Raw genomic sequence first — 7,624 nt, forward strand, 5'->3', positions numbered from 1 at the left:
GGGGGGACAAATCCCCTTTTTGGGGGGGCAGATCCCCATTGAGGGGGACAGATCCCCTTTGGATGGGACAAATCCCCATTTAGGGGTGACAAATCCCCATTTGGGTGGGGACAAGCCACCCTGGGATATAAATCACCCTCGAAGGAGGGGACAAGATGCCCTCGGGTGGGGACAAATCACCTTCAGAGCCACTTTTGGAGGGGGTAGAACCCCATTTTTGGCAGGGCAGCGTGTCCCCATCCCTGTCCCCGTCCCCATCCCTGTCCCCAAGGCCGTGCCTGTCCCCGCGGGGCTCCGGGCCAGCCCTAATGAGGACGGCAATGGGCTGTGACAGGCGCGGGGAGGGGACGGGGACAGCGCGGGGACACTCAGGGGACACCGAGGGGACACTCACCCTCCGAGCAGGCTCTGCTGGGAGGCGAACGGGGGAATCTCGGCAGCTGGAAAAGGAAAAAAAGGAATTTAAAAAGGAATTTAAAAAGGAATTGTAAAAGGAGTTTAAAAGGTGGCGATGAGCTGGGGATGGAGGGGGTGCTAATTAACTAATTAACTGCGGCGGCAGCGCCATCGATTCTGGGTCGTTGGCGGGGAGGTCGGAGCAGGGACAGCGCCGGGGGGGACGCGAGGGTCCCTCCGTGGGGGGACAGACGGACGGACGGACGGACGGACAGACTCACCCTCCTGGCCGGGGACGCTGGCGATGACACCGAGGGACGCGGATTTGAAACGGGACCAGCCCCGGCAGCGCGGCCCGGCCCGGGGCGCCGGGAGCCGCCTGGCGTCCTCCTGCCGGCGGGGACAGCGACAGTGGTGGCACTGCCACCCTCCCTCCCCGACAGCGGTCCCCCAGGTGGAAGCGGCTGCCGGGGGCAAGGAGCGTCCTGGGCACTCGGGGCGGTGGCAAAGCCACTCGTGGTGGTGGCAAAGGCACAGGGACAGTGACAAAGCCACCAGGAGAGTGACAAAGGCACCAGGACTGCGGCAGAGCCACTCAAGGAGGTGACAAAGTCACTCTGGGCAATGGCAAACCAGCAGGACCATGGCAAAGCCACTCAAGATGGTGACAAAGTGTCTCAGGACAATGGCAAGGTCACTCTGGGCAATGGCACCCGGGATGGTGGCAAAGGCACAAGGAGAGTGACAAAGCCACCAGGACGACGCCAAAGCCACTCAAGATGGTGACAAAGTCTCGCAGGACAATGACAAAATCACTCTGGGCAATGGCAAACCAGCAGGACGATGGCAAAGCCACCTGGGATGATGGCAAAGCCACCCAAAGCGGCGACAGCCTCACCCCAAATGATGCCAGAGCCACTCGGGATGGTGACAAAACCACTTGGGGTGACAACAAAGCCACCAGGAGGATGCCCAAGCCACTCAAGGGGGTGACAAAGTCTCTCAGGACAATGGCAAAGCCACTCTGGCAATGGCAAAGGCACAAGGAGAGTGACAAAGCCACCAGGACTGTGGCAGAGCCACTCAAGGTGGTGACAGAGTGTCTCAGGACAATGACAAACCAGCAGGACCACGGCAAAGCCACCCGGGAAGATGGCAAAGCCGCTCAAAGCGGTGACAGGCTCACCCCAAATGATGGCAAAGTCACTCAGGACGATGACAAAACCACTTGGGGCCATGCCAAAGCCACCAGGATGTGACCAAAGCCACCCAGGACGGACAGCAAAGCCACCAGGATGTGACCAAAGCCCCCAGAATGTGACCAAAGCCCCCCAGGATGTGACCAAAGCCCCCAGGATGTGACCAAAGTCCCCCAGGATGTGACCAAAGCCCCCCAGGATGTGACCAAAGCCACCAGGATGTGACCAAAGCCCCCCAGGATGTGACCAAAGCCCCCCAGGATGTGCCTCTCCCCCAGTGCTCCCCTCCCTGGTGTCCCCTGTCCCCTCCCCTGGCCCGGGTGGCCGCTGGGTGGCCCCGGGGTGACAGGAGGGTCCCACCTGTGCCCGCCTCACGTCAGCCTCGTCCTCGTCGTCCTGCGAGAGCAGCGAGTCCAGCTCGTCACTGCTGTGCACCAGGGGGGCTCTCCGGGGGTCCCGGGGGCGCCCACAGAGCCCCCCCAGCTGCTCCGCGCTGGAACCCAGCTCGGGGCTCCTGCTGGGGGGACACGGGGACAGTCACCCCCAAAGCGGGTCCTTGAGGGGGGCACGGCCCCAAAGCGGGTCCTTGAGGGGTGAGCAGGGAATTTGGGGTGTCCCCAGCAAAGCAGGGATGCACAGAGGGTCCCAATCCCCAGATTTGGGGGGCTCAGGGATGCAGGAAGACCTCCGACCCCGCTGGAATTGGGGGTGCCCCTGCTGAGGCAGGGATGGATCCCAATTTGGGTTTGGGGGTCTTGGGGACGTGGGAAGGTCCTGACCCCGCTGGATTTGGGGGTCAGGGCTGGGGGTGTCCCCACGCAAAGCAGGGATGCACAGAGGGTCCCAATTTGGGTTTGGGGAGCTCGGGGATGCAGGAAGACCCCCGACCCCACTGAATTTGGGGATGTCCCACCCAGGCAGGGATGGATCCCAATCCCCGTGTTTGGGGGGGCTCAGAAGACCCCAGACTCCCCAGTCCCCGTGTTTGGGGGATCAGAAGACCCCAGACTCCTCAGTCCCCTGGTTTGGGGAGGCTCAGAAGACCCCAGACTCCCCAATCCCCGTGTTTGGGGGGGCTCAGAAGACCCCAGACTCCCCAGTCCCCGGGTTTGGGGGGGCTCAGAAGACCCCAGACTCCCCAGTCCCCGTGTCTGGGGGGGCTCAGAAGCCCCCAGACCCCTCTGGATTTGGGGGTGACGGTGTCCCGGGGTGCCCCCGTACCTGAGCTGCCCGTAGCCCGCCATGCCCCGCGGTTCCTTGCCCGGTTCCCAGCTGTGCCTCCGGAACGGGTCCAGGGAGCTCCGCAGGGCCCGGGGTCTGCGCAGGGGGATCCGCCCTTCATCCTCCTCCTCCTCCTCCTCCTCATCCTCATCCCAGGCCGTGCCGGGCTCCAGCACGGACACGCAGCGGCGCCTCGGGGGCGGGAGACCCCCGTAGGGCTCTGGGGTGACTTGGGGGGGCTCCAGGATTTTGGGGGTCTCCAGAACTTGGTGGGGCTCCAGGGTTTTGGGGTGTTCCAGGATTTTGGGGTGCTCCAGGATTTTTGGGTGCTCCTGGTGGCCGGAGGCTGCAGGAAGGGGGAATGGAGGGGTTGAGGGGGGTCCAGCCCAGCCCTGAGGGGATTTTGGGGGGTCTCAGCTGGAGCAGGGGGGGGGTTCTGTCTCTCCGCGGTGCTGGAGGGTCCCCAAAGCCCCCAGGGGGGGCGGGAAAGTCAAAATTCACTCCCCCTGCCCGAGGCTGAGCTCTTGTGGTTATTCATTAAACCGGGAGGAATTCGGGAAGGGAGGAGAGAGGCGGGGAAGGGGAAAATGGGAAAATGATGGGAAAGGGAGAGGAAATGGGAAAATGGGATTGGGAATGGGAGAGGGAATGGGATTGGGAATGGGAATGGGAGAGGGAATGGGATTGGGAATGGGAATGGGAGAGAGAATGGGATTGGGAATGGGAGAGAGAATGGGATTGGGAATGGGAAATGGGAGATGGAAATGGGGAATGGGAAATGGGAAATGGGATTGGGAATGGGAAATGGGAAATGGGAATGGGAATGGGAATGGGAAATGGGAAATGGGAATGGGAATGGGAGAGGGAATGGGGACAGGAATGGGAAAATGGGGAAATGGGGAAAAAAATGGGAAAATGGGTTTGGGAATGGGAACGGGAATAGGAATGGGAGTGGGAATGGGAAGTGGAAATGAGAAAATGGGAATGGGAAGGGGAAAATGGGGAAATGGGAAAATGGGAAAATGGGAAAATGGGATTAGGAATGGGAAAGGAATGGGAGTGGGAGTGAGAATGGGAGAGGGAGAGGAAATAGGAATGGGAATGAATGGGAAGATGGGAATGGGAGAGGAAATAGGGAAATGGGAGTGGGATTGGGAAACGGGAGAGGGAATGGAATTGGGAATGGGAAAAGGATTGGGAATGGGACTCCCCACCCCAGGGGGACCCCTCAAGGACGCAGCTCATCCGAGCCCCCAAATTCCCACCCCTGAGGGGAGGGATAAACCCCCCCAGAGTGGGGAAGGGGCCCAGGGGGCTTTAGAGGGAGCAGGGAGTGTGGGATGGGATCTCGGGTGGGTTTGGGATGGGGCTGGGAGAGGCTGTGGGATGGGAACACGGCGAGGTTTGGGATGTGATTTATGGCGAGGTTTGGGGTGGGATCTGAGCGGGTTTTGGGGTGGGATCTGAGTCGGGATCTGAGCAGGTTTTGGGGTGGGATCTGAGTTGGGATCTGAGTGGGTTTTGGGGTGGGATCTGGGCGGGTTTTGGGGTGGGATCTGAGCAGGTTTTGGGGTGGGATCTGAGCGGGTTTTGGGGTGGGATCTGAGTTGGGATCTGAGCAGGTTTTGGGGTGGGATCTGAGTCGGGATCTGAGCGGGTTTTGGGGTGGGATCTGAGCGGGTTTTGGGGTGGGATCTGAGCAGGTTTTGGGGTGGGATCTGAGCTGGGATTTGGGGGATTTCAGCCTGGCCATAGCCCCTAAAAGGCCCCACGAGACCGGGAAACCCCTGGGAATCCCGACCCCCTCCCAAAATCCCGACATCCCCCCAGAACCCCGACGCCCCCTGAGCACCCCGAGCCAGCTGCTGCTGCTGGGATCCCCCCCGGATCCTGGGCTGCATCCCCCCAATCCCTGTGCTCCAGCCCAGCGCCACAACCCCCAAATCCCAGCCCCACATGCTGGCCTGGCCAGACTCACCCCGCTGGGGACAGGGAGGGCACTGGGATGAGCTGGGATGAGCTGGGATGAGCTCGGCCGTTTTTCCTGTTTTTACATTCCCAGCCCGGTCAGCTGATGTTAAAAAAAAAGAAAACAACAGAAAAACCAAAAAAAAACCCGTTTTCCTTTGTGGATCTGCCCTTGGATCTGCCGGGGATCGGCCACAAACGCGGGATAATAAACATGGAATCATAAATAAATGAGGAGAGGAGCGTGGCCATGGCTCCAGGGGAAAACCACGGGCTTGGCTCTTCCCGAGGACCCACGAGGCTCCCCCCACGCAGATTTTGGGGTTCCCGGGCTCATCCAGGTGCAGGAAAGCAGCCGGGATGTGCAGGAGCTTCCCTGAGCCTGCCGGGAATCTCAGGATGCAAATTCAAACTCCGGAGCAGGGAAAGGGAAATCCTGCAGCAGATCCCCCCCAAATCCCAATTCCGGGGACAGATCCCCCTAAATCCCCATCCTGGGGATAGCCCCCCCAAATTCCTGGGGACAGTCCCCCCAAATCCCAATCCTGGGGGAGGCTCCAGCCCCCAAATCTGGACCCAGCCCCAAATCCCCCAAATCCCGGTCCTGGGGACAGATTCCTCCCCGAATCCTGATCCTGGGGGACAGCTCCCCAAAATGCCGACCTTGGGGACATCTTCACCCCTAAATCCCGATGCTGGGGGCAGCTCCAGCCCCAAATCCTGATCCCGCTCCCAAATCCCGATCTTGGGGACCGCTCCCCCAAAATCCCGGTCCTGGGGACATCTTCCTTCCCTCCGAACCCCTATGCTGAGGGCAGCTCCAGCCCCAAATCCCAATTCTGGGGACATTTCCCCCCCCAAATCCCGGTCCTGGGGGCAGCCCCGAAATGTTGGCTGAGAGTGGCCAGTTTGGATCCCGACCGGGACTCGGGAACAGCGGGATAACACCGGGACAAGGCCGGGATAACACCGGGACAACGGCGGACCGGGAATTTCGGGATCTCCTCCGAGCTGGGAATGGCCAAACTCACACCGGGGTGGGGTGTGCCGCGATTCCCGCTGGGAATTCCGGGATTCCCGGAGGGGTTCGGAACCCGGGGGGGGGCTCCGGTGTTTTCCCGGCACCGTCCGGTACCGGCGGGGAACGATCGGCGGGGGATTCCCCATCCCGGCGGCGCCGGAGGGAACCGGGACCGCGACCTTGGGGGGACCACGGGGAAGGTGGCCCTGGGGGGGGGGGGGGGCTCAGAGGGGATTTTGGGGGGTCCTGCTGTCCCCGGGTCACCCCGGGTCACCCCGGTCCTACCTGCGGGTGACGGGAGCGGGGGCTGAGCTCGGTGCCGGGCGGGAATTCCCAATTCCCAAATTAATTCCCAGTTCCCAAATTAATTCCCAATTCCCAGCGAGGTCCCGGCGGTTCCCGAGGAGGGGTCCCGGCCCCGCGCCCCCTCCCCCTTTCCCCGCACTCCAAACAAACCAGGAACCACCCGGCCGAGCGGAGCCTTTTCCCGGTTAACCCTTTGTCCCGCAGCTCCGGGGGTGCCGCTGCCGCTCCCCAAATCCCGGCACCCCCCGATTCCCTTTCCCAGCCATTTTCAGGGATCGGGAACAGCCCCCGCGTTCCCCTCGGGGTGGAACTCTCCCTTCCCCGCTCCCCGAGATCCTTCCCATGGGATTTGTGGCTGATTCAGCCGGGAACCCCCAAAACCCCGCAGGGCAGGGCGGGGCTGGCTCCGTGCCTCAGTTTCCCTGCCCCAAAGGCGAGAATTCCTTCACCCCCACTGGAATATTCCCGTTTTTCCCAACCCGCAGCCTGCAGAACCCCACATCCCACGGGGCTGAACCCCGAATCCTCGGCGCTGCCCCCACATCCATCCCCACCTTGTCCCGGTTCCGCACGGGTCACACACCTCGGGCAATGCCGGATCCAGGCGGGATTTCATCTCCTGCGAAAAACCGGCACGGAACGGGTTAATCCCGGCTGCACCGGCTCCATCCCGCTCCGGAGGCACCTGCGGGCCCCCAGCACCCCGATTCCCACCAAAGGGAATATCCGGCAGCGTGGAAAAGCTCCGGGAGCGCCCAGATTTTCCCGGGGTTTCTCCTCGCCGGCAGAAATCCCAGGAAAATCCCGAATTTTCGGCCCCTCCGGAGCCAAAGGGCCCCGGGTTCCGCGTCCCCGCGGGTATTCCCGGGGATTTGTCCCGCCGGGAAGGTGTTTGTTTAAACAAGCGGGCGGAACGGGGACCTTTGTGCGGGATTCGGGAGGTGCCAGGAGGTGCCAACTCCCCGGCCCCGAGCCCTGCCCGCTCCCGAAGCTTTTCCAGGGATTTCCTCGGGAATTCTCTCTCCCAGGGCAGGGATTGAGTGAGTTCTCCTTTCCCCCAGGTTTTTCGGGGGTTAAGTTTTGGCCTGGCGGTTTCCTGGTTCTGCGGGTCCGCCCCGCGGCGCTTGTGTGCATAAACCTTTGGAATTAGGGTGGAATTTGGGAAGCTGGGGCTTGGATTCCTGGATGGAGGCGGGAATGGGGTCTTTGGGTCCTTGCCGAGCAAAGCTATGACCCCACAGAGGGACAAAAACCCCTTCCCCAAAACTCCAGAAACATTCCAGGCGTGGAATCTTTCTGTTTTCCAACCTGAATGATTCCATGATTTCCAAGGGGATTCTGGAATTTTCTCCTCCTCACCAGGGTCCCCTCGGGGGGGGTTTCATCCTTGCCGATGCCGCAGCTCCACCCCCCGAAATCCAGGGAGGTGCCAGGGTTTGGGATCCAACGGGGACAACTCCTTTTCCCAACAAAGCCTCGCCCTAAATCCCAATGCGGCCGCTGGGAATGAGCC

This window comes from Melospiza georgiana, chromosome 33, assembly GCF_028018845.1.
Source record: "Melospiza georgiana isolate bMelGeo1 chromosome 33, bMelGeo1.pri, whole genome shotgun sequence".
NCBI lineage: Eukaryota > Metazoa > Chordata > Aves > Passeriformes > Passerellidae > Melospiza > Melospiza georgiana.